Below are 26,615 nucleotides of genomic sequence, written 5' to 3' on the forward strand. Positions count from 1 at the left end.
TCTTTTTCAAACTTCAGAAAAAAGTTATAGAAACTGTAAATATGGAGAATAATTAAATCTAAGGAAACAGAAGAGCAAGTGATGAAAGAAATGAAACTAAAATTTTACGAGTAGTTAACAAATCGCTACAAAAGCAGGACACAGACTATTGGGCTTCAAGCGCACAGGTTAACACAAGAATTTCCTGACGTTATCAAACAATTCCTATCGTTTTTAATCGCCGAATTAGACACTAACTGTTTGTTTCTAATAGAACTATATACATTTTTCTGTGGAATAGAAGTTTCTAAGAGAACTGCAACTACGTAAGATGTATGTGACTTGGTCAAATAGCATCAGGGCAACAGCTCAGCAAATCACAGTCCCGCCGTCAGGTGAAGAGATCCCACATACGTCTGCCCTATGTAAGTAAACATTTAACTCAGGTTCTGACATGTTTCTGCCCTCTTATTCCAAACGTATGCAAACATGTAGCTTGATCTGAGTTACATGTTCGCCTACATTTGGTATAACAGGGCAGACGTTTATGAACCTCTTCTCCTGATGGCTTGCGGCGCTGTTACCTTGATACTATACGACCAAGTGCCATACATGTTACGTAGTTGAAGTCGTCGTAGAAGCTTCTGTTTCACAAGAGACGGAAAGCTCAATAGCTGCAGCGTGTATGCAACGTAGCGCGACTCCGATACACCGACATATGGGCAAGGGATCAGTGTAGCATTTGTGTCTTTCCGAAGTACGGGCGGTGAATTCGTGGACGTGAACTGTGTGACGTTATTAACAAATGCCTCCAAAAAGGACATTTTATTGGCTGCTGAAGGACAATCACTGGAAAACATCCATCGGAGAATGAAGCTTATATATGAGACAGAATGTCTGTCAGAAACAACCTTAGAGATTCTACACAAGAAGCCGGTCGATCTGGGAGGTCATCTTCACGGACAACAACAAGTGGGCGGACCGACGCATAACCCTTCTTGCGCTAGCAATGAGCCTCGACATCAGCTTCGGTAGAGTGCAACACATTATCGGCAAGACTTAGGCTACCGTAAGGTCTGCAGCCAGTCAGTACCCCATGTGTTGAATGCCGACCAAACAGCAAAGAGGATGGCTACATGAAGCGGTTGGTGCATTTCGGTATTGTAGGCAACATGTCCCTTGAGCGCATTCTTACTGGCGACGAAAGCTGGTACCGCGACTTGGAAATAGAAGCGCCCCGACATCGTAAATATCGCAGAAGTTACGCCAACTCAATTGGGAGACACTCAAACATTCACCCCATGGTCTTGATCACTCTCCATACGATTACCACGCTTTCGATCCCTTAAAACAGTCCTTGAAGGTTCGACGATTCCGTCGGACGACGATTTACAGCAGGTAGTTACAGACTTCTTTACGTACTGGGAGACGTTTTACCAAACGGGTATCGTCAGCCGCGTCCGTAAGACGATTGCTTCAACGTTCTCTGCGGTATTGTCTGATTGCCATACCCATTCTGGACTGTACGATCTTCGAACAGAGACGTTTTGAGCGGCCTGTATTGATCTTTATCCGTTTCTATTCCGATCAGTTGCAACATTGGTCCTCTATTTCTGAGAGAAATTCTCTCCCCTCGCGGAAGCTATCTTACTTCAATTTCTTGTGCATGTGTACTTCGAGTACAGTGGCACCAGAGTTCACTAAGCGAGTCTTGCTTGCGAACGCTTGCGTGAAGCTGTCCTGTTCCGTGCTCGGCTCATGCACATGATCCCACTTGTTTTCTTCTTGTGCTATGAAACCTCTTCTGTATGAGAACCCCATCGAATTTGAAAGGGATCTGCTGACAACAAATTACACAATATTCGAACACCACAGGGTTTATTCAACCGAGTACGACAGAAATGTGGTTTTAAAGAAGAGCAACTGACTAGACTGATGTGATAAAGAAAACAACAATCAGACAAGAGCTAGAATTAGGAAGTATAGAAATAAATAGAGAGATCATGTCTTAAGAATGAATACAAGAGAACGCCCAAAATAATAATGAATTATCGAGCAATGGAGAGAAAACCAGTAGGTAGACCAAGAATGAAGTGAGCGGATTAAATAGAAACCATGAAAAACAAGGAGAGAACTTAACACGTGATTACCTAAGAGAAGAAAGAAGAAATAAAGGATCTCATGGTTGCATCTAAACTGACGGGACACCGGTTTTAACAACTGTTATCATTTTAGAATCTAGTGAAATTCGAGCAATAAATAAAATTATCACTAAATGCTTCTACTTGTATTTTCACCATTGTTATCATGGTTAACAGACGAACGGCTCTTCTCCAACATTCCTGAGTAGATTTTTTTGTCATGATCACACACGACATATCTACTGCTAAGAACTGTTTACATCGACATACATACAAACTCTGCAAAGATATTACAGAGTGCATGGCGACATGTACCATCTATTACTAGTCATTCCCTTACCTGTTCCAGTAACAAATAGAGCGAGGGAAGATCTATGTGTACCCATACGAGCCCTAATTTCTCTTAACATCGCGAAATATACATTGGCGGGAATAGACGAGTTCTGTAGTCAACCGTTTATTCCGGTTCTCTAAATTTCTCAACATTGTTTTTCAAAGCGATCGTCGTCTTCCCTCCATGAATTCTCATTTTAGTTCAAGGAGCATTTCCGTAATACTCACGTGTTCATTGCTGCCAGTAATAAATCTAACAGTACGCCTCTGAATTGCTTCACCGTCTTCCTTTACTCTGATCTGGTAGGGATCCCAAGTACTCTAGCAGTTACTAAAGAATGGGTTATACTTCTGTTCTATATGCGGTCTCCTTTACTGATGAACTACACTTCACTAGAATTGTCTCCAGTAAACTGAAGTCGGCCGTTCACCTTCCCAATAAATGACCTTACGTGCTCGTTCCATTTCACGCCTCCTTGCAATATTACACCTAGATACCAACGTGACTGAGTCAAGCGGAATACCAGTAACGCTGTTGTCGAACACTATAGATTTTTCTACCCAACAACATACATTTTTAGACTTTAAAGCAAGCTGCCACTCATCTCACCAAATAGAAATTTTGTGTTCTCTGGTATCTTATAATCACCCAACAGCCGCACTGCCCTCTACGCTACATGCCATCAGGAAACAAACAGTCGTCGACTGCTGGTCACCCAATCCGACAGATCGATTCCGTACATAGATAACAAGAGCGTGATCAGTCCAATAGCTTTATAACTCTTTGAGCCACTGTTAAACACTCTAAGAAAAAAAAACTGACGCACCACGAAGGAATGAGCTGGATGTGGCCGAAATCGGTAGATGTGATGTGAATGTGCAGAAAAAAAGAGGGAATTACATTTTCAGAAAAATTGGATGAATGCTTCAAGAGAAGGAGCTTCAGAAATTGAGCAAGTCAATAACGCATTGATCCACCTGTGGACTTATGTAGGTAGTTATTCAGCTTGGCATTGATTGATAGAGCTATTGGATATACTCTTGAGGGATATTATTCTAAACACTGTCCAACTGGAGCGTTAGATTGTCAAAATCCTGAGACGGTTGGACGGCCCTGCCCACAATGCTTCAAATGTTCTCGACTGGACAGAGATCCAGCGACCTTTCTGGCCAAAGGTAGGGTTTGACAAGCACGGAGACAAGCAGTAGAAACTCTCACCTTTTGCGGATGGGTATTATCTTACTGAAATATACGCCCAGGATGGCCAGAGAAAACATATGTGGATACGCCCCAGACAGCGGCGGGATACCGCTTTGACTGTCGCCCACCTATGACTCAGCTATAATCAAGCTCTCGAAAGCCCATTCACACTCGCTCCTATTTCCTCTCTAGCTGTGGGAACACTGCCGACAACCACGAGTGATGATCTGGGACGCCATTTCTTTTCATAGAGGGACCAGTTTGACTGTCATCCTTGGCACCATTAAAACACAGCGGTACGTCGATGATATTCTACACCCCATTCTCTCGCCCTCCTTCATCGCAAAATCCTGGGATTAGATTTTAGAAAGATAATGTCCGCGCGCATACGACGCGAGTTTCTACTGCTTGTCTTCGTGTTTTCCAAACCATATCTTGCCAGCAAGATCGCCAGATTCTCCCCAATTGAGAACTTTTGGTGTATTGTGGGCAAGGCCCTCCAATCTGCTGGGGCTATTGACAGCCTAACGCGTCAGTTGGACAGTATTTGGCTTGATATCTCTCAGGAGGAGATCCAACAACTCTGCCAATCAATTCCAAGTCAAATAACTACTTGCATAAGTGTCATATATGGACCAATGCGATATCGACTTGCTTTGTGAAGGTCTTTGTCTTGGATAAATCATCAAATTTTTCTGAAATTGTAATAATTTGTTTTCATGCATACACTATGTGATCAAAAATATCCGCCCCCCCCCAAAAAAAACATACGTTTTTCGTATTAGGTACAATGTGCTGCCACCTGCTGCCAGGTACTTCATATCAGCGACTTCAATAGTCGTTAGACATTGTGAGAGGGCAGAATGGGAAACTCACGGACTTCGAACATGGTCAGGTAAATGGGTGTCACTTGTGTCATACGTCTGTACGCGAGATTTACACACTCTTAAACGCCCCTAGGTCCACTGTTGCCGATGTGATAGTGAAGTGGAAACGTGAAGGGACACGTACAGCACAAAAGTGTACGGGCCGGCCTCGTCTGTTGACTGACAGAGATCGCCGACAGTTGAAGAGGGTCGTAATGTGTAATAGGTAGACATCTATCCAGACCATCACACAGGAATTCCAAATTGCATCAGGATCCACTGCAAGAACTATGATAGTTAGGCGGGAGGTGAGAAAACTTGGATTTCATGGTCGAGCGGCTGGTCATAAGCCACATATCTCGCCGGTAAATGCCAAACGACGCCTTGTTTGGTGTAAGGAGCGTAAACACTGGACGAATGAACAGTGGAAAAAAGTTGTGTGGAGTGACGAATTACGGTACACAATGTGCCGATCCGATGGGAGGGTGTAGGTATGGCGAATGCCCAGTGAACGCCATCTGTCAGCGTGTTTATTGCCAACACTAAAATTCGGAGGCAGTGGTGTAATGGTGTGGTCGTGTTTTCATGGAGAGGGCTTGGACCCCTTGTTGTTTTGCGGGGAACTATCACAGCACAGGCCTACACTGGTGTTTTAAGCACCCTCTTGCTTCCCAACGTTGAAGAGCAATTCGGGGATGGCGACTGCATCTTTAAACACGATCGAGCACCTGCTCATAATGCACAGCCTGCAGTGGAGTGTTTACAGGACAATAACATCCCTGTAATGGAGAGGCCTGCACAGAGTCCTGACCTGAATCCTACAGAACATCATTGGGATGTTTTGAAACCCCGACTTTGTGGCAGGCCTCACCGGCCGGCATCTATACCTCTCCTCAGGGTAGCACTCCATGAAGAATGGGCTGCCATTTCCCAAGAAACCTTCCAGCACCTGATTGAACGTATGCCTCCGAGAGTGGAAGCTCTCATCAAGGCTAAGGGTGGACCAACACCATACTGAATTCCAGTATTACCGATGGAGGGTGCCACGAACTTGTAAGTCATTTTCAGCCAGGTGTCCGGATACTTTTGATCACATAGTGTATGTATATTTACGGATTTCCGTCCAATTCGGATATTTCCTTTGTCGTGCGTCATGATATTTTCTTTTCTCACTATTGAAGTGTATATGGAAACTTCGTTATCAGTCTGCAGTGTGGCATTGTATCAAACGAGTTTCGAAAATGTAAGAATGTGGGACCAGCCTGTTTCCGTGAAGCGTACCTCGCAGGAAACTGTGTGAGACAAGGGCAAGCTGAGTTTCGCATGAGCGATGATTTCCAGTTCTTGCTAATTTGTGGACAGACGCTAGGTTCGTTCTTGAGAATTTTATCAAAAAATCTGGAGCAAACCGACGATTTTTTACGCGCGTGGCGCTATGCACCCAGTGAGATGTTCGCCATAAATTCAAGCTAGGTAACAAGCCAGTGCCAAAGAACACTGTTTGAAATGAATTCGTTTGGCGTAAATGGCTGGGAGATCCATAATGGCAGGTTCAGCCGCCCAACAGGAAATGTTTTTCCTATATCCTTCGCGCCTGCAGGCACCCTTCCTTCGTGAAGTATTAGAACTGTGCGTGGAAGTATATCTGTTAAGGGTAAATGACTGTAATGATGTGCGTGTGTGTGTGTGTGTGTGTGTGTGTGTGTGTGTGTGTGTGTGTGTGTGTAGTGTAGTGTAGTGTAGTGTCGCGTACCCTAGCCTCCTTGATGGATTTATTTATTTTAGGCCTAGTAACAATTGTCCCTGTGATAACATCATGATCGCTGTTCCCTGTCTGTATACTGACACTGTCGATAAAGACAAGCCTTTTGGAGCTCGAAGGTCTAAAAAATTTCCGTTGTATGTGGATTATCGAACTAGTTACGATAGTTTCGGAGCAAAAGTTTGGAAGTATGTTACAAGCTTAGATAACACCCCACAGTTGGTAATATTATATTTTAGCCCCGTGGCGGGCGTGGAAACGTCTCAGATAGGCACAACGTCATACGAAAGTACTGCATAGGAATGAGGTATCATAGTATCAACCCCTGAATGAATATTCAGCCATTTGCATTTGTGTGGTAACAGAGTAGACTCGTTTTCTGTGAGTTAGCTGATGGGCTACGATCTTCTACCAATCGTCTAAAGTAAATTTTCTATCTGTGCTGCCAGAGTATATATCAAGATTTCAATTTACTGGTTTCAATTTACTAGGATCAAAACATCAAATCAACTGAGGGTGGCGCACCATGCCGCACTGTGTGGGTAAGACTACTCGGCCGAGTGCCCGGAAGTAAATTTCCCGCGGGACGCCGGAAGCATACCGCTACAGTTCTGTAGCAACAGTGCGAGACACCTCTTTTCCGGACTGGAAGCAATTGGGACCTTGACAGAGGATGAATTTTCCGGTGTCTCTTCGGGTACCACACCGCACAATGCTGATTTGTTTGCTCTGCAGAGTCTACACTCAACTGCTTTTCTTATAGGAGTCAGTCGCATGGTTCCCAACAACATTACTCACAGAAATTGCTTTGGGATATCTATCAATGTATTTGGCATTAATAATAACATCGTGACAAATCGATCTGGAGCACAATGAACTGGAGTGGGATTACGTCTAGAGCATATTGTGATAACAAGGAGGTATTTTCTCCCTGTTCCACACCTAGAAAATGTGATTTACGTGTTATCCGTGAGGATTACCATGTAGTACGAAGCTGACTTTTCCTTACTCTTTTTTGCCTGCTGCTTCCTAGAGCATTGTGTAAATTTCCTCCTCCTCCTCCTCCTCGTCCACCTACTTCTTCCCCTTATTTTGATACAGCCTCTGCGTGACCATGGATATTCCAAGGATTCTTCTTCTCCTCCCACAACTTCTTCTTCCTTTATAGTCTTTGTTCTGGCGTAACCACAAGCGCCGGAACAGAGAATGCGGAACTCAAGATCAGAGAAGGCGGTGAGGAAACGCCGGCCAATGGTGCGAGGAATTGGACCGCGCCGCGCCAAGAGCCACACCTGTAAGAAGTGAATTTAAGCGCCTCTCCTGCTAACCTCGGCCGCTCAGATCGGCCCCGCCTATAACGGACGTTAGTACTATGCTATCAGATTGTCATGATCTATATCAAGTGCTTACTTCCACTTTGTGTATAGTAAGAACCTACTGTTTTCATGTCGCCTCTCGCTAGCGACATTTGCTGTAATCAAAGGCTGGCCGCTGTGGCCGAGCGGTTCTAGGCGCTTCAGTCCGGAACCGCGCTGCTGCTATGTTGCAGGTTCGAATCCTGCCTCGGCCATGGATGTGTGTGATGTCCTTAGGTTAGTTAGGTTTAAGTAGTTCTAAGTCTAGGGGACTGATGACCTCAGGTGTTAAGTCCCATAGTGCTCCGAGCAATTTGAACCATTTTGTAATCAAAGTTAAGTATTATCAATTTGCTTTCTAGAAATTAAACTACTAATGTTATTTGTCTGAATTTTTGTGTATCATTCCGAGAACGCTGCATCCCTTAGGCACCCTATAAGCGATGAGTAGGCAAGACCCCACAGTCTTCTCACCCGGTCTTCTCCGCAATCTTCAGTACCCTTTTCTCTTGTCTGCTCCACTGCTCTATCTTTTCGCTGTGCCTCTCTCTGACGTCGATCTCTTGCATGTTGGTCGCAGTGTACTAGCTCTAATTTTCATTCACCTTGATCCTAAATTCTGATCACTCCTTCCTGAGTTCATCAACCCACTTGCTTCCTGCCCTTCCTCTTCTACTCCTCATTTTTCGTACTCCTTTGGGCACTCTATTATATTAATTGTGATCACAAGTCCCATAAATGTTACCCTCTGCAAACTAAATGCTCCTAATTTTGTCCCGATGCTTAGGCACAGTTCATTCCTAGGTCTTCGTATCCATCTCTCACCACCTCCTTTTGTTAGGGCCTAGTATTTTCCTCGGTGTTCTCTGTTATTTTTTTGGATGTTCTGTGGCATCTCATCATACTGTTATCGTCTCATGTGCACATACTACCTCGTCTTTCGAGATATTCAATATTTTGCACTCGTCATGCTATGGTGATTCTCATCCGTTTTCTGCATCTTTCTGTGTCACTGATTTCTGGCCATACTGGTCGCTGTGCATTTGATTCTCCAATTTTCCTTCCTTCCACCTCGAACCCACTTCCGACCCTTCCTGAGCTCAACAACCTACTTGGTTCCTATCTTTCCTGCAGTTCTATCCATTGTTTACCACACCCCCTCTGGTCCTGCTGTCGGTATTCAGCCTGATCATACGCCACAAAAATATTGCTCTGTAGTCTGACATTTCCTGATTGTAATTAGTGCTCTGCTACAGTTCTTCCCTAGGTTTTCGCATCCCCGTTTCAGAGCCTTATTTAGGGCCCAATATTACCCTCAACATGAACATCAACAAAAGCAAAACGAGGATAATGGAATGTAGTCGAATTAAGTCGGGTGATGCTGAGGGAATTAGATTAGGAAATGAGACACTTAAAGTAGTAAAGGAGTTTCGCTATTTGGGGAGTAAAATAACTGATGATGGTCGAAGTAGAGAGGATATAAAATGTAGACTGGCAATGGCAAGGAAAGCGTTTCTGAAAAAGAAAAATTTGTTAACATCGAGTATAGATTTAAGTGTCAAGAAGTCATTTCTGAAAGTATTTGTATGGAGTGTAGCCATGTATGGAAGTGAAACGTGGCCGATAAATATTTTAGACAAGAAGAGAATAGAAGCTTACGAAATGTAGTGCTACAGAAGAATGCTGAAGATTAGATGGGTCTATCAGATAACTAATGAGGAGGTACTGAATAGAATTGGGGAGAAGAGAAGTTTGTGGCACAACTTGAAGAAGGAATCGGTTGGTAGGACATGTTCTGAGGCATCAAGGGATCACAAATTTAGCATTGGAGGGCAGCGTGGAGGGTAAAAATCGTAGAGGGAGACCAAGAGATGAATACACTAAGCAGATTCAGAAGAATGTAGGTTGCAGTAGGTACTGGGAGTTGAAGAAGCTTGCACAGGATAGAGTAGCATGGAGAGCTGCATCAAACCAGTCTCAGGACTGAAGACCACAACAGCAACAACATTATCCTCAGAAATTCGCTCTCGTCTTTCTCTAGTTGTTTCGACTCATCCCTTACTACTTTTATCAGCCACTCCTTATCGTTTCCTTGTAGTGTACGGTCTTTTCATACCCTTTTTATATCTCTTCACAGAGAAGGCAGATATCATCACTTCTTCAGCCTCTCCATTATGCACCTATTGCTGCTGTTTCTTTGTTATATTTTCTTTCACGTATTCAAATTAGTCTTCCTTTCGCACATTTCCTTCATGTGTATTCTCTAATTCCTAGTGTAACTCAGTGTCTTTCTCTTATTGCAGGCTAACCTGAGTCCCACTCCCCTGGCTTTCTTGCCTGGTTTATTGAGTTGTTTCTTTGCATACACAACTACAACGTTGCAAGCAATGTATGAGTTCAAATCATTCTTTAATATATGACGGATGCAAGGTCTTAACGCCGTGCATCGCGTAATATCTTGTGAAATACTGTCCGTATATCAATTTGTCGCTGAATAACATTTTTCTTCATAACCTCTCTGAACACATACTTCCCCCTGAAATCAATTTAGACTCTTCGCGTATAATGGGTATCACTATTTAATTGTTCAAAGGAATCTGCTCACGACACGCTAGTACATAATAATACTATTTATATATTAAGAACTGAAAAAGACAGTAAAAATACAGATGTTTTAACTCTTTAGACTTTCCCTGCGAACTAAAGACATCTTGATTTGTCGGGTGTTCTGCCGGATATCAGCGTCGTCCTGGATCGATATTTCGGTAACGTAGCTCGTAACCTTCATCAGGTGCGACATGAGACTGCTGATATCTGGCAGAACACCCGACGACCCAAGATGTGAATACAGATGTCATTTGTAATACACAGGTTTACAGTCTTCTTCCCTGTACAACACTCGATTAGATCAGAAAGACATTGGCTATGGGAAGGAGAGGGGGTATTTTATTAAGAGTAGAACAAGATGAACTCAAGACGAAAGGTAACTTTACAAATACGAATGTATAGTCAGGTAGGACCTCATTGTAGTTACCATCAGCGAAAAATGTATCAGGGTAATCAGTGCATTGGAAAACTCTTCTCACGAGTGCTGAAGAAGTGTCTTGCCTACCTTGTCACCTCACACCGCAGGAAAATGAACACTAAAGGAGGTAAAGAGAGGAAATTTCTGCAGCTCGGATCGCGTTTGCGAGTTTACCATCTCCTGCGGGTACGGCAACCCGCGATGCGTTCGTCCTATATCAGCTGTTGGAAATTCGTGACCGAAACGAATTTATTCCATTTGCTGCGGATGGAATACGTGGCGTCCTGGCAATTTATGAAATGTCAAGCCAGAGCCCACCTATGTGATACCATCACACGATTTCTTCTCCTCTTCCAACACACAGAGTTTAAACAACAATAATTCTATAAAACAGTGTAACATGTATTTAATGTCATTGAAACAGCTTTTATTTTGCGGTTAAATGTTTAACAATTTTAGTAGTAATTGTAAATGGAAAGTAAATTCTGATTTCCAAGGCTCACTTTGTACACTAGGATTAAGGCAGTACTAAATTTATTCTTGAATCTTTGTAAGACATAAAAGTGAGTTGATCTTGGAGACTTGTCTCCAGATATTTACTGTATTGCTTCTTCTTTAGGATCTTGTGGTGGCCACTGTCGATTGAATACTTACAGAGACCAGTGTCGGATTTATAAAGAGGAGGTTTTACCGCACTTTTGTTGGAGAAATATGATTACTGGATAAAATTCTTTTGGTTACAATGGACTATCGTCACTGGATAGTAAGAGATGTATCCCCACGGTAATGCCAAAGATGGGAGTTATTCGCCAGATCTCTACAACTATTGGTTTCCTTAGCCAGCACACGTACGTTATTGAAATCATTAACAAGGCCACAGACCTTGTGATGTTCCGCTATCGCCGATTTCACACTTTGTTTTAGCCGCATGTGGCGTTCGTGATTCTTAACACCCTCTTTAACAGTCCTTCCCGTTTCGCGTATACACAGTCTGCCGCAGCCACAACTCAGTTCATACAACCCCGCAGTGTGGAAGCAATCAGGTGCACCTGTTCCTCGTCAGAAAAGTTCTTTTATTTTGTTTTGACTGTAGGAAGAGGTCTGAATACTATTTTTCCTAAGACGCCGTAAACAAACAGTAAATTAACAGAGTGAGAAGACAGTCTCTAGTCTGTTCTATTAGCATAATAAATATTTCGCTTAAAAGCCCTATTGGCATACTGTCATAGACGTCGACCTTCATTGTCTTCATCAAAAAATCCAACTCCGATTCTAAGCTGTTGTGATTGTAGATACAGAGAGCACGTGAACACAGAGGTTTGAGCACTGCTTGCTTCTGGGGCGGGTGATGGAGCGAAGTGCCATCTAAATGACTGCTTTTGTTAGTAAACTTTTTATACACGTTGTGTCCTAGATTGTTAGATTTTGTATATATAAACACGTCTATGAACGGAGTTTTGCCCTAACTCTCAGCATCCAAGGTAAAGTTGATTCTTGGATGAATTCCATTTAAGAAACTGTGCAAACCATGAAACTCATCTTTGCCGTATGACTGTGTGGCCACCGAGTAAGCAATTTTCACCAGTTTATTCCCAAATATAAGTTACAATAACGGGCATGCTACGCCAACCCACATCACTGTGGTGCTAATAATTACTGATTTACCGAGATTCACCTGTGTGAGTGAAGGAAGAGCGACACTTCATCCTAACCTCGGCCCTCGGCTAGTTACACAGCTTTTGCACTGACAGCATACCACGTGCAGGCGGTCAGCGACCCAGCTGAGAAGGCATTCTGTGGGGGGGGGGGAATCCACCTGGGGCTAACGAGAGTTCCCGTGGGTCCTGGTTCACCTGTACTGGCGCAAGTAGTTGGTCAGAGTTACCGAGATGGTGGCATCTACGCGCGCGAGTGAGCACTAGTTGCTGGCTGCGTGCTTGCATTTGGACCTTACTCATTCAACGATTACGATAGTACATTCAACGATTACGGATAGTACACAATACAATAAATCTGGTTTGTGTAAAGGAAAAGCGGTAACGAACCAATAGAGCGGCTGAAAATTATAATGTACGGAAAAATATCTACTCTCGTTTGCTTGTCCCTTTCACGAATTGTCCCTAGAAATAACGTAATGACCAGTGCAGGAGAGTATCCGCTCCTAAAACTATGTGTGTGACGTGTAGAAGAAAAAAAATATATCTCGAGGTTCTTCGACACTCATTTTTCTGGAAAGTCAGACAAAGCCACCTGAGCCTGCTGGGAGACGAAAGCCAGCTAAACTGTGAGACGAGAAATACTGCGAGGGATTCATTTGGACGAATGAAAAATTAAGAAATATTAAGGGTGGCAGCTGAGGATCTTGGGAATTATTCCAGCTAGCGACCCAAACCGCGGAAGACAAATCTCAGCTCCAATGCCGATTTTACTTGTTAACCGATTCATCGTTTAAAGAAAAGCTTGAAAATTGCATTTTCTGTGCTGATGTATCCTTTTCAAGCGTCTTATATTTCAGCAGGCCTATAGCGTTCCATCTGAAAGTAACAGGTACCAAATTGAACAAAATAAGGTTACAAATTACATAAAAATCGACTAATGTAAATGCGAGGTCAAATATTTCTCAGCTGTACTTTCCTTGAATACTGCAGTTCCGTGCTATATTTTCCCTGGAAAAACATTCGAGATTTCAGCCTCGTTTCTAAAGCAGATCCGCATATCAGGTGCACATTGTCAGATTTCTTTGAATGCAAACTCATCATTCGTGAACCGATAATGTAAAGCAAATTTGTTGCTTATAATTTTCCTACATCCTGGATTATTTGTCTTTCTTTCTCTGCTTAACATTGTAAACAATATCAACATGGCACCAAATTAATTCCATCTTTCCCACTAATCTAGCATATTTTGATAATTTGCAAACCACTGTTAATAGCATATTTTGAGTGATACCAAAGAAATCAAGGAAGATTACGATACGACATACCGTCGACGACGATACCGTTAGACATGGGGCACAAGCGTGCGATGGGAAAGAAATACGGCTGTGTTTTACAAAGAAACCATCTCGTCATTTACCTTAGCTGACACTCACTGTTTATAGTTTTGTAAACTTGTAATAATAAATTAACAGATCACAGACACGCATTCTAACGCTCTACTGTAGTTATTGTTCCGAATGTGGTTTCAATCATTTCTTATTGTGTTCCCAACAAACAAAAAATTTGCTTCTTGATCCGAGCATATATGCAGTGTGATTCAAAAAGGAAGAACAAATTTCAGTTGTTTATTGCGGACAAACTACGAGAGAAACACATTGCGCATACAACTGAATAATGGAAGGCTCAAAGTTTTATCTTCGCACAGACGCTATACCATAAACCTGCGTTGCTCGAGAAACATAGAAATGGTAGGCCATCTCCTCCATAGACGAGTCAGCAGATCCCTGTTTATTGAAACAACAGCTTCAACTATTCGATTTCTCAGCTCTTGAAGAGCAGCTTCCATAGGTGGGACAAGGACCGTGTGGTGTAAGGTCTCCTAATATGGGAGACCAAAAACAAAGAGCCAGATCTTTTTGTCCACCTCTTCCAAGGCAACGTTGTAAGATTGTGTTGTTAAGATAACGACGCACCTCTAGGTGAAAGCGAGGCGGGTGCCGTCATGCATAAAAATGAATTCATTAGAATCTTTGTGGAAACAACCAATTTTTCAGCATGCCTAGGTATAACATACCTGTCAGAGTTTCCTCCACAAGAAAAGATAGTTCCGTAAACTTAGTGAATAGAAACGGCACAAAACATATTCAGTTTCGGCGATGTCTTTCATATTCGACGACAATGCCAGGATTTTGTGACCCTAAATTCTTTAGTTTACCCGATAAATTAAAAGTCGATTCGTCCGAAAAGTTTTGTCATTCGGAAAAAAGTGTCCTCTGCCATATCCTGGAGAAATGCAGTGCAAAATTTGTACGCTCCATTATAGCCGCAGGGATGCAATTGCTGCAGCAACTGCAACTTGTAAGCCTTCATACGCAGGCGTCGTTCCAGAACGCGCCACTTTGTTGTTTGGGGAAGCTGAAGTTCCTGGCCTACCCGTCTTGCGGACTGCCGAGGGCTCCGTGTAAACGCATCTCGGATACTTTCGACGTTTTCAGCAGACGTTCACGGCCGACCAGTGACTTCTCTTTCGCATGTGGAACCAACTTCCAAGGACTGTGTATGTCAGTCGTAAATTTCCTGTGCCGAAGCGACTTCTTTCTGAATACATGTTGCACGTGAATAATGAATTGACTTTGGGAAAATACCAACAGCCAAAATGATTTATCTTGTGGGTAGTCCCCATGTTGCTACAAAACACAGTGCAGCTGTGTCAAAACCTTGAATTTCCTCTAGCCAGCCAAATACGAAATGTGGTTGTGTCTTTTACAATTTGTCTGTAATAAACAAATGCAATCTGGTCTTTCTTTTTGAATTACCGAGTAGCATAAGAATTCTCCTAAAACAGATTATCACTTCAGTTTCGCAAGTAGAGGATGAATGATATTCTGTTTGTGGGTGCGAAGTATTCTCTGTGATGTATTTGTAAGAAACTTGCCGCTAAAAGTGCGGATATCTCCAGTGCCTGCAGGCTTGCTACAGCAAAGCACGCACCCAAATACAACCCAGTTTCTCTCAGGACATGCACGGAATTTAACGCGATGTCTTGCTTCTCTATGTCATATTTTCTGTGCGCAACTCCGTTAGATTTACCTTTTCGCTGCGAGAAAATTTGCATCTACTGTTTGAGTACTAGATTTCAATCGCAGGAGCACCGTTAGGATCCATGCATCAGTATTGTTGACCGACTGTGACTCAGTGTGCCCAACCAAGTTATTAACTGCTGCCACATTAAAACTGTGTGCCGGACCCAGAACGAACTCCGGACCTTTCATTTCGCTAGCAAGTGCTCTACCTTCTGAGCTACCCAAGTATGACTCGCCACATCTACTCACAGCTTTAGTTCCGCCTGAGCAAAGCTCCCAAGTTTGGGTCTCGGTCCGACAGAAAGTTTTAACCTGCCAGGAAGTTTCGTATCAGCGCACATTCCGCTGCAGTGTGAAAATTTCATTCGGGATAGTAACTGGACCGACAGAAAACCTCCTGTCTACAGCAACGAAATTTTATGAGTGCATGGTATTCCGCATTGTTCGGGGAATAATAACACAGAAAGCATCCTTCTGTTCCATTAAACATACACTTACGGCCCCCACTGCTTCATTCGACCAGCCTTACCGCTACTTCCGTCACCCACTGCTTCATTCGACCAGCTTTACTGCTGGATTCGTTTCACGATAATTCAGTCTACTGTCAACAACTGAATTGCCGGTAATACAACCTCAAATGTTGGTCATTCATGTTGCTAATAAGACATACCAATTCCTATAACTAAGTTTAAATACTTTTAAGACTACTTCACTTCTCCATAAAACAGAAATCGGGTCACTGAATATTGTTGACTAATGGCATACTCCGACCATTAATGATTTACACTACTGGCCATTAAAATTGCTACACCACGAAGATACCGTGCTACAGACGCGAAATTTAACCGACAGGAAGACGATGCTGTGATATGCAAATGATTAGCTTTTCAGAGCATTCACACAAGGTTGGCGCCGGTGGCGACACTTACAACGTGCTGACATGAGGAAAGTTCCAACCGATTTCTCATACACAAACAGCAGTTATCCGGCGTTGCCTGGTGAAACGTTGTTGTGACGCCTCGTGTAAGGAGGAGAAATGCGTACCATCACGTCTCCGACTTTGATAAAGGTCGGATTGTAGCCTAACGCAATTGCGGTTTATCGTATCGCGACATTGCTGCTCGCGTTGATCGAGATCCAATAGCTATTAGCAGAATATGGAATCGGTGGGTTCCGGAGGGTAATACGGAACGCCGTGCTGGATTCCAACGGCCTCGTATCACTAGCAGTCGAGATGACAGGCATCTTATCCGCATGGCTGTTATGATGTATCATGCAGCGTAACTTGCTGTGACAGTGCGAGGGAGAGACAAAGATATTGTTTATTACTCTGTGGCGGTCAGCGCTCACATAATTATTCTTAGGATATAGAGTTTTTTTTGTTATGGTTAAGAGTAATTTGAGGAGAAGAGAGCCATTCTTGTGATGTAAAAAATCGACGCCATTGCGAGTTTTTGATTCACATTGTAAAATATAAGTGCATATGGAAGGAAATCAGTCAATAGAACAATAAAATATTGTTCATTTCAAGAAGGTACGTCTTATTATACACCCAGCGATATACTGCTATTGTGATTTGCTAATAAACACCAGCTGAGAACAGTTCCGTCGGGAGCGTTCAGTTCTAGTGAAATAGTTCGATGTTTTCTTCGGAAAAGAAGTCACTTCATGGATCATTCAAATCCACAATAGTAACTGGACATTTCTCAGAACTGAAAGCAATCTGATTGCTATGCAACAGAGCCCCGAAGAATATTTCTCCGTACTTTGGTTACCACTTTCAGCTCAACACGGTATCTGCAGCATCTGGAGCAGATTTCTACAACAGAGGAAGCGTGTAATCGCTATCAGTTTCAAATACCGCCCTGTGTACGCTGTATTTACCCACAACAGTGAACATACAGTTACTCACACACATAGAAAGACAATACTAGGTGGTGTGGGGAAACATTTCAGTATAAAGGCCCTGTAGAGCTAAACAGTAATTAGCCTAGTAAGAGAAAGGAGTCTTTATACTGTAATGGATCGTGCAGCCACGTCTCGATCCCTGAGTCAACAGATGGGGACGTTTGCAAGACAACAACCATCTGCACGAACAGTTCGACGACGTTTGCAGCAGCATGGACTAGCAGCTCGGAGACCATGGCTGCGGTTACCCTTGACGCTGCATCACAGACAGGAGCGCCTGCGATGGTGTACTCAACGACGAACCTGGGTGCAAGAATGGCATTTTTTTCCGGATGAATCCACGTTCTGTTTACAGCATCATGATGGTCGCATTTGTGTTTGGCGACATAGCGGTGAACGCACATTGGAAGCGTGTATTTGTCATCGCCATACTGGCGTATCACCCGGCGTGATGGTATGGGGTGCCTTTCGTTACAAGTCTCGGTCACCTCTTGTTCGCATTGTCGGCACGTTGAACAGTGGACGTTACATTTCTGATGTGTTACGACCCGTGGCTCTACCCTTCATTCGATCCCTGCGAAACCCTACATTTCAACAGGATAGTGCACGACCGCATGTTGCAGGTCGTGTACGGGCCTTTCTGGATACAGAAAATGTTCGACTGCTGCCCTGCTCAGGACATTCTTCACATCTCTCACCAATTGTAAACGTCTGGTCAATGGTGTCCGAGCAACTGGCTCGTCACAATACGGCAGTCATTACTCTTGATGAACTATGGTATCGTGTTGAAGCTGCATGGGCAGCTGTACCTCTACACGCCATCCAAGCTCTGTTTGACTCAATGCCCAGGCGTATCAAGGCCGTAATTACGGCCAGAGGTGGTTGATCTGAGTACTGATTTCTCAGGATCTCTGCACCCAAACTACGTTTAAATGTAATCACATGTCATTCTAGTATAATATAGTTGTCCAATGAATACCCGTTTATCATCTGCATTTCTTCTTGGTGTAGCAATTGTAATGGCCAGTAGTGTATATTGTACGCACAAGTACCACGTTTCGCCTGCTTTAAATACACTAGGGTGACAATAGTAATTGGAAAGCGATGTGCACATATACAGATGGTCATAGTGTCGTGCACGCGAAGTAGAAAAGGGCAGTGCAGAGGCGGAACTGTTATTTGATTCGGGTGATATGTGTGAAAAGGTTTCCAACATTATCAAGGCCGCACGAAGGGAATTAACTGACTTTGAGCGCAGAATGGTATTGAAGCTAGACACATGAGACATTCCATTTGGAAAATCGTTACGGAATTCAATATTCCGAGCGTCAAAAGCGTGCGGCTAATATCAAATTTCAGGCATTATCTCTCACCATGGACAACGCAGTGGCCGACGACCATCACTTAACGAGCGAGAGCAGTGGTCTTTGTGTTGAGTTGTCAGTGATAACAGAAAAGCAACACTTTCGCGAAATAACGGCTGATTTGAATGTGGGACGTTCGACGAACAGTGCAGCGAAATTAGGCGTTAATGGGCTACGGTAGCAGAACGATCCACGCAAGTGCCTTTGCTAATAGCAAGATGTCGTCTGCAGCGCCTTTTCTGGGCTCTCGACCATCAGTTGGATCCTAAACAACTGAAAAACTGTGACCTGATCAGATGAGTCCCGATTTCTGTCGGTAAGAGCTGATGGTGGGGTTAGAGTGTGTCGCAGATCACTCGAAACCATGGACCCAAGTTGTCAACAAGACACTGTGCAGCTTGGTGGTGGCTCCATAATGTTGTGGCTTGTGTTTACATGGAATGTACTGGGTCCTCTGGTCCAATTGTACCTGTCATTGATTGGAAATAGTTATATTCGACTACTTGGAAGCCATCTGCACCCATTCATGGGCTTTATATTCCGAAACAATTATGGAATTTTTGTGGATAGTAATGCGCCATGTCACCGGGCTACAGTTGTTCGCGATTGGTTTGAAGAACATTCTGGACAATTCGATTGAATGTTTTCACCACGCAGATCACCCGACATTAATCCCATCGAACATTTACGGGACGTACTCGGAAGGTCAGTTCGTGCACAAAATCCTGCACCGCCAAAGCTTTCGAAATTATGGACGGTTTTAGAGGGAGTATGGTTCAGTATTTCTACCACACGACCTTCTGAGTCCATTCGACATCGAGTTCTTGCAGTACGCGAGAAAAAAGGGGGCCCGACACAGTATTAGAAGGTATCCTCAATGTATACTTACCAACAGTAAATACTGGAACTAATCCTGTGATTAGAAGACCGTGTAGAATGAAAGTCTATTGTATTTTGTGTGAACTAAGCGGAACCTAGCCACCTCCGAAGAAATTGTTGCAAGTAATACGGATTTGAAGCACAAAACTCGAGTACAATGTTAAGTTCTGCAACCACAAAAGGAAGGACTTCGCAAGTCTTCTACAGATATAAAATGAACAGTACGCAATATGTTAAGTGGCTGCAGAATTGACTCGTTCCGAATCTCTCAGATACATTATTGTGATTGGCAATGGCTCATATGACACAGTTCAGGAAAATTAAGCACCCACTTTCTTTTCCACAGACGAAATATTTTGCCGTGGTTGAATTCATGTACCTCCCTAGCGACCACAATGAACTAACTGCAATCAAAATAACAAAGTTAAACAAAACATATAACAAGAAATATCAACCTTCCTTTTTTGAAACTTTTGAGGGACTAACACAAACCCGTATAAGAGTAATAACTGTAATTGGTTGGGCGAAAGCGTGCACACACTTCACAAATATTGGAAGGGAATGTAGATCTCATCAAGCTTTACTAGAATAAGAACTTGGAAAGGTTGTAATACGTGTTAATCTTGATAGTTGTTACGAAATGGAGACGATTTCACCGACCTTGTCTCATTCGCTGAACGGAATAAAGAATTACCGATGAGTCAAAAGAGTCCACGAAAAAATCTGAAGGATTTAAGATTTACTATGGAGTTTATGAAGGTGTATGATTCGCATTAAATATCATTATTGGCAAGTCATACGTTTGTACTGAACTACTTAGAAATATGCGATGTTTTACTACCGTATACTGTAGTATTACCTTCTCCCTCCCAGCTCCTCTATTTCTGTCTTAAAAATCAGCATCCTCGTTGCGCAGCGGCTAAGTTTCATCAGGTACGAAATACACTCCTAATATGTCATTTACATTTAGAGAACTCTAAAAAAGGTGTAGCGACTTTTTGTTTACTGACATACTGAAGGAAACTTGTTTTGAAGTGGAAAGACTATTCGGTTTTTGCTTTTTCATTATTTCATGAAAAGAGACCGGTAGTAATGACACATGTCCAGGTTCACAGAATAACTGAAAAAGTATGCAAGCGGTGCACGCTATTACAGTTCTGTGTTATGTAGCGTCATAATTGGCCAGAGCAGAAAATATACGTGTCCCCAACGTACAATGTAAACATTACCTACCTAATCTGCTCGACGTGACCGTAGTCACATTTACAAACATCGTGGGATAAAGATATTGAATTCTGATAAACAACGCAGACGTATGAGCTAAATCGAACTGTTAAATGTAATTAAATGTAATCGCAATTGCGAATTCTGACAACCATCAGCTGCAGAATAGGATGACGATAATGAAAATTTGTGCCGGACCGGGACGTGAACCCGGAATTCCAGCTTATGGCGAGCTGTTGCCTTACCATTTTTTTAAATTTGATTTTTTATTCTTTTACCTTTGCCTTTCCCAGGCACGTGCTCTACCAACTTTATATATTACCAAGAGTCAAACCCAGCTTCGCAAAATTGCTAATCCATGCTCTAGACCACTTTTTCATAGATTTTATAATTTCTTTAAGGAGCAGGGGTTTTTTCACTTGACGGCAAAAATAATTACATCATTTCTTCTACCTCTTGTATACGGAAACGGAACAGTAAATGAAAAGTAAATGCATTGTCCACAAATTGAACCCGGGTCGCCTACCAAGGGTTTTAATTAAAAAAAAAAAAAAAAAGGAGCGCAGTCAGTGGTAGGCTGGAGGAGGCAAGGCGGGGAGGGGTCGAGTCTGGCCTCGACGTCTTCTTCGTCCTACCACCGAAGCGCACCATCCCTTTTTTTGTTTCAATATAATAAGCAACAAAAACAAGGGAGCCATACGCTAAAAATTATGACGATAATGTGAACTAAAAGGGGCCATCTTGCCCGCTGGGATCACATTATCGAAGGGGGCGGCAAGTAAGAGTCGGTCGTCATTTCAATGGGCATCACCAGTCATCAACTGTCGGAGTGTCCAAGGCGGCTGCAAACAGTCAGAGACTGTTTCTGTTAGCGTAGGGGAATCGTAGAAACATCACGTCTGCGAGTCAGATCCTTCTCACGCCCGGCACACCCCAGCTGGGCGGTGGGTCCATAAATGACGGCCTCAAATGGTTAGCAAAAAGGTTGCGGTATTGCGTTCTGTTTGTTAAGACTCCCTTTTCGCCGTCGCGGTACATATAGTGTATCTGTATTCCTTGTACCCAGTTGACCGTATTCATCCCGGTCATCGGGAAATAGACGGTGTCGGGATGAAAGAGATGCAAGGGCACAATCGAAATATAGGGGCGGCGTAGGAGGAAAGCCAGTATCTGGTGGATCAGTTTCCAGCACTCGCGTACGGGGCCACAGTTCAGTCTGTGTTCGTCCGTGTCTACCGCCGCTCAATGGGGGCACATGGGATCGTGACTTACGTGAGTGGCATGTAGCGTTCGTCGGGTCGGAAATTTGTCACTAGTGACCACATACCCAGTCGACTGCTCTAAAGTGGACAGGAAGGTCGCGCGGGCTTAGCCGAGCGGTCCAGGGCGCTGCAGTCACGGACTGTGCGGCTGCTTCCGGCGAAGGTTCGAGTCCTCCCTCGGGAATGGGTGTGTGTGTTTGGCCTTAGGATAATTTAGGTTAAGTAGTGTGTAAGCTTAGGGACTGATGACCTTAGCAGTTAAGTCCCGTAAGATTTCACACACATCTGAACATTGGACAGGAAGGACGCGTGGATGGCTCGCCAAACCTGCGTCCAGTCGACCGTGGGGTGGCGTCGTTAGTCGGATACCATTTTGCTATACGTGTGTCACTGACGGCCAGATCCAAACTTCCACATGTCGTCAACCATGCGTCTACAACCTGTAAACCTACATCCATTACGTTTATTATATTCATTATTGCAGTATCGTATGTTCCTATTTACTGTAGCCAATAAATTAAAGAAAATAAACATTGCAAACTTTATAATCATACATGCTCATGGTGGTCCAACGCAAGTCGCAGGCAGGAACAAGTACCAAACGGACTAGCCCTCGACATATTGTGTGTCGTCTACAGCTGAACAGTTTAACAACTGTTGTCGGCAAGTAAACCTGAACTACTGCTGTTGGGTTGCTGTCGATTCAGATGAAAAAAAGTCCTTTCAATTATGTATTATAGTAATAAAAATATGAGGGTCCTTTTTCATAGAGTTTACTTACTGCTCTGACAAATAAGTTATAGATAAGTGAGCTATGACAGGCGTGCAGGTCGATGCCGGCTGCTGAGCGTTGTTTAGTGTGCGCCGTGTACAGGAGAGAGTAACCTCTGGACGCAGTGAAATCCTAGTGTTGAGGCGAAGGTCGGTATGGAATGGAGCAGGTGACTACCATCGATAACGTAACACAGCATGAACGGAGAGATATCTTCAGACGGAGAAGCAACTTCGAGCGTGCCCCAACGAAGGCTTAAAGAACATTACTTTTCACAATATATGTAAATGACCCAGTAGATAACGTCGGAAGTTCTATAAGACTGTATACACAGAAGTCGCAACGCTATAAAATTGTAGCGAAATGCAGGAAAACCTGCACAGGATCAGCGTTTGGTGCAGTGTGTGGCAGTTCACCCTCAACATAAACTAATGTAACGTGTTCCGAATATATAATGAGACTCTTTATTTTATAATTACACTGTTACACTAGAATCACTGGAAGCAATTACTTTCATAAAATACCGAGAGACATGAGTCCGATTTGATGCGGAAACGGCAACATAAAGTTAATCACGAGTAAAGCAGACGTCAGGCTGAGATTCATTGAAAGAATCCGCAAGAAATGTAGTCCATAAACAAAGGAAGTAGCTTACAAAACACTCGGCAGACCAATACTTGATGTTGTTCATCAGTTTTGGATACGGGCCAGATAGGATTGACTGAGGTAATAGACAACATCCAAAGGAGAGTAGCACTTTTAGTTACAGACTCATTTAGTGAGCGTGAAAGCGGCGCGGATATGCTCAGTTAACTGCAGTGGCAGACGCTGCAAGATGGCGTTCTGCATCAAGGCATGCCCTACTTTTAAATTTCCGAGAGTGTACGTCTCTAGAAGAGCCAACCAATATATTGCTTCCTCCTACGATTATATCGCGAAAAGACCACGAAGATCGAGAGATTCGAGTCCACACAGAGGTTGGTCAGCAGTCGTTCTCCCCTCGAAACACATGAGTTTGGAACAGGAAGAGGGGAAAGTGTCACTGGTACACAAATCACTTCCCGCTACATGCTGTCATTTGGTTTGTGGAGTGTAGATGTAAATAAAGAAAACCCTTGCTTCCTTACTTCAGACCTAGCAATGAAGTATCACTCACGAAGCCTCGCATCAAAGTCCCCCCCACTAGGAGCATCTCTTCCTACATTGAGCTGTACCACATACGCTAAGATGGTTCATGAATGAATAGAACATATCAGGCTAACATAATGAGATGTGCTATTGCACATTTTGGTGTATATGGTTGAGCCATGTTGGGCTCATGTTATGTGTTGGTTTAAACCTTGCTTCATATTCTGTGTTTGGTTTCCCGAGGTTATTGCGATTATGCTGTTGTTCTCTCTCTCCGTGTTCTCTCTATCTTTCGTCTGGTGCTTATAGTTTCCGGCTGTGTTGTGTGGTCGGCCGGGGTGGCCGAGCGGTTCTAGGCGCTACGCTACGGGCATCGATGTGTGTGATGTCCTTAGGTTAGTTAGGTTTCAGTAGTAGTAAGTTCTAGGGGACTGATGACCTCAGAAGTCCCATAGTGCTCAGAGCCATTTGAACCATTTGTGCTGTGTGCAAGCAGTCGGTCGACTGGCGTGGAGCAGCGAGGAAATCTCCACGGGGCGTGGTTTGGCCAGGCCCGCTGTCGGTCTCTACGCAGTGTCGGAGTGTGTAGGGCTGCTCCCATTGCCAGGAGGTCCGTGACTCACCGGCCCTGGACACGAAAGTGAGTTTGGATTTAATTTACCAGCAAGTCAAGACTGTTCACATTGTGCCGTTTGGTTCTCGTTGTTGGCGAAGGTTCAGCCACTGTCTGGTGGAGTCTAACTGTATTTGGTTATTTGCAATTGAAGCGCACAAGCAGAATTTTCTGCCTTGTGGCCGTTAACGTTCCGGTTACCTGCCCTGGCCATTGACGTATTCAAGCAGTGTCCTTTCCTCACCGTTTTGTCGCTGTCCAGCACGGTGTGTAGTTTGACAGGTTAATGTATGCTTGGTTGTATGCGTCCATGCCTTTTACATTTTACATTAAACTCCCGGTTGTGTTCTGGTCGAGTGGAGCGCAAGTTGCCTTGTCGGTGGGTCCGTTGATTGTCTGTTGGTTGGGTTGTCGTCGGATCGAGAATGGTTGGGCCGACGACCTGTCTCACCTAAGTGAACGTTAGTATTTCAAGTGCTGGCTTCTGAGAGCCATTAGCTGCACTGTCTTTTCTTTTTTTCTGTATTGTGTATGTTTATGGCTGATAGCCGATGGTTTTGAAATAAAGTTGAATTGTTTTTAGTGGTGTTTTAAGTCATGGGCCTTCAGCCATTTTAAAATTAAAGTTCCTTGCTTGTCAAGTGTTTGATTGTTTGGGGCCTTCAGCCTAATTTAAGATAAGCCTTTGTTGTTTAAATTTATTTTACCTTGAGTTTTAAGTCATGGGGCGGTCAACCGTTTTTAAATTAAGGATCCTTGTCTCCCGAGCATCAGACTGTTTGGAGACTTCAGCCTAATTGAAGCTAAGGCCTTCTGCCTTGCGTCTTTCTATTAAATTTTACCTTGAGCCTTAAATCATGGGTCTTCATACGTATTTAAATTAATGTTGTTGCTTTTCAAGTGTTAGATTTTTTGCCTTCCACCAAGTTACTTAACGTGAGGCCTTCTGCCTTCTAAATATTCTCTTTGGTGTCTGAATTTTGAGTTAATTGCTTTGAGCCGTTTCTTTTTTAAATTAGAGTGGTTGTGCCCTTAAGGCATAAGATAGTGTGGCGTATTCAGCCGATAACTAAGCTCATGAGTTTGTACTGTAATGTTTGGTCGAATAAATAAAGTTATATGTGTTCGAGTGTAACTGACAGCCGCTCATTTTGGCCCCTTTCCACAATTCCAACTGCCTGTCCTGTCCTGCTGGCTTAGCAGGGCGTTTCAATGGTGCTTTTTTAAAACTTAAGAATTATCTGTGAGCATACACTGACATGGGCATATGTACAAAGTGCTTTTTGATTGTGAAGGTTTTGTACCTGATAAACCTTTGCATAATATGCTACATTTTATCCACTATATGACAACTTGGCAATGACCACGTTTTGTAACAAAAATTTTTGAAGACCAGAAGATGAGACAAAAGCCTGTCGAAACCGTTTGTCGAAAATAAATAAGTATTCATGCGATCTTGGCTATACGAAGCCTTTTATCTCTCTAAATGTTATGTATGTTGGAATGGCGCTTTTATATACTTTAATTTAACAAAAGCACTGGTTGTAATTTTGGTACCGCTTGAGAGTTCGGTGCACAGAAACTTCGGGTTACCTGCCGTTACGCGAAGAATGAACGCTAAGAAATACTGCAAATCCATTAATTATGCCAAGTCCATCGTACTGCTATGAGAAATCCAGCCAAACACTATGGTCCAAGCTCGCAGCATTGGTCGAAAACAAGAAAGTAAGCGGCGCCTATGATGTAACCATGTACACTGAAACGACACCCGCTTGCTGTCGCTCTGCAGGCAGCTTTATCTGCCTTCGACGACCACTAGTTGGCGCCACGAGAAGAGATGTGGTTGAGAAGGGGCTGTCCGATGCCTGCTGTGCGTATTTTGGGCCACGAGTTATGGATGCGAGAGAGTATTCTCGTTATTTGAGTCGTTGACTGGAGAACAGAAAAATTTGTCATTTGTGTATCCGTCCATGTGACTACCCAGCGCTGGTTCTTCATCGCGTCAACAGAACTATCTGCTAAAAACTTTTGCTGTCGTCTAGCAAATGCTCATCTTTCCCAT

General features: G+C 43.4%; 1 protein-coding gene across 1 annotated transcript in view; it reads right to left on the reverse strand.

Moving 5' to 3' along the window:
• LOC126416478 (thyrostimulin alpha-2 subunit) overlaps positions 1-26,615 on the reverse strand; it is a 344,465-nt gene that overhangs the window by 52,806 nt on the left and 265,044 nt on the right. The gene's annotated exons all lie outside the window — the stretch shown is intronic.

The sequence above is a fragment of the Schistocerca serialis genome, chromosome 8, assembly GCF_023864345.2.
Source record: "Schistocerca serialis cubense isolate TAMUIC-IGC-003099 chromosome 8, iqSchSeri2.2, whole genome shotgun sequence".
Taxonomy (NCBI): domain Eukaryota; kingdom Metazoa; phylum Arthropoda; class Insecta; order Orthoptera; family Acrididae; genus Schistocerca; species Schistocerca serialis.